Here is a 1,519-nt window from a genome sequence, read left to right on the forward strand (position 1 = left end):
CCACACACACACAAATTATAAGTCATTCAAACTGAGACACAAATTAAAATTTTCATCTCAACCCTATTTAACTTTGGGAATTTTTAAAACTTTCTCATTAATTTCCATATTGTTACTATTCTTCCCTTTTCCTAATGTAGCCATAAGGAGAGCTGAAGTAAAGTTAGTTTCTGATTGGCATGTCAAAGCAATGTTAAACACAGAAGGAAAAGTTAAATGTTGGGAGACAAAATCTAGAGAAGAGAACTTCAATCTTTTAATTAGAAAGTCAGTTCATCCAAGGGATAACAATTTTAAACTGTACATATAATGACCACAACTCTCATTTCATCACATCATTAACATCCAAGAAAGCTTATGAAACGTACGTAGTTAACCCTCAATAATTCTCAGCTATCCCTCTCTCCTCTTCTAACATAAAGTTACTAGTACAACTACGTATATAACAAAAGAGATAAACTCCCTCTTATTAGATTTTCGATAACTAGGATTGAACAAGAACTTTAGTGACTTTACCTAACACAATAGTACTACTAAACATTTGGAGCACATATATATCTATTACTAGCTAGCAGCCAACACAACCTTTCTCTGAGGATCATTTCTCGATTTGTGCATGTCATCCTTTTTCTAAGGGTGGCCTGGAGTGTGGTGATTATTCGCACCGGCACCTGGATAATCATTGAGCTCAGCGTCCATTCTTCTTATGATGGCATGATCAGCTATTTCCATACTCTCCTTCATATTCTTTAAAACCTTGTGTTCTTGAGATTTGTATACCAGACTTGCGCTTCCTACAAATAAAAATCCGAGTGTACACACAATCAATCATCAAAGAATCATCTAATGAGACCAGAAGAAGAGAAAATTAATGTTAAGTAAGAAAACCATAAGATTACTTACTTGTAATTGGGACGGCATTCAAGTACATAACTTGAGAGAAACAAAGAAAAGCTAGAAATAAAGTAAGAGAAGTGGCAGCCATGGCTAGAACGTATAAATCCTTTCCTAATCTTTTGTTCTGATCAGTATTGATGAGCTAGCCGTTTAATGGAACAAAGACTAGCCAGTGCCCCATTTTATACATTCATATTATGGACATATCCGCACTAGCTAGCACAATATGAAAAGAAAGCACGCTAGCACAATATGAAAAGAAAGCACTTTGTGTGTACCTATTGGTTGCGGCAATCAAATCACAAAGTCAAAAAGGTTACTTATATCCACGTTATGTAAGTCGGGCAGCATTAGGTACATATAATTGAGGATTTACTTGCCAAGATTTTAAGGGTTTCGAACTTATCACTGAACTCATATCTTATTTTATTAATTATTGAGTTCACAATTAAATATTTATACATATGCAACCGATTTTCTAATACAAATACAAGGTATATTAAAAGATACTGGATATGTCCAAGCAGAGGATTCAAAAAATAAAAGAAGTAAACATGCAAAGAAGCTAAGGGGATTCAACATGTAATATATAACATGTATATGTATAGGGGGGGGGGGGGGG

At 34.6% G+C, this 1,519-nt stretch overlaps 1 long non-coding RNA gene across 1 annotated transcript; it reads right to left on the reverse strand.

Annotated features, from left to right (window-relative positions):
- Nucleotides 1–234: 234 nt before the first annotated feature.
- Nucleotides 235–1,249, reverse strand: LOC109220657. The gene is made up of 2 exons (XR_002067133.1): nucleotides 904–1,249; nucleotides 235–794 (listed from the first exon to the last, which is right to left on the reverse strand). It is a non-coding gene; the product is annotated as an uncharacterized LOC109220657 (long non-coding RNA).
- Between the last annotated feature and the right edge of the window lie 270 nt (nucleotides 1,250–1,519).

Source organism: Nicotiana attenuata, unplaced genomic scaffold (assembly GCF_001879085.1).
Source record: "Nicotiana attenuata strain UT unplaced genomic scaffold, NIATTr2, whole genome shotgun sequence".
Taxonomy (NCBI): Eukaryota; Viridiplantae; Streptophyta; class Magnoliopsida; order Solanales; family Solanaceae; genus Nicotiana; species Nicotiana attenuata.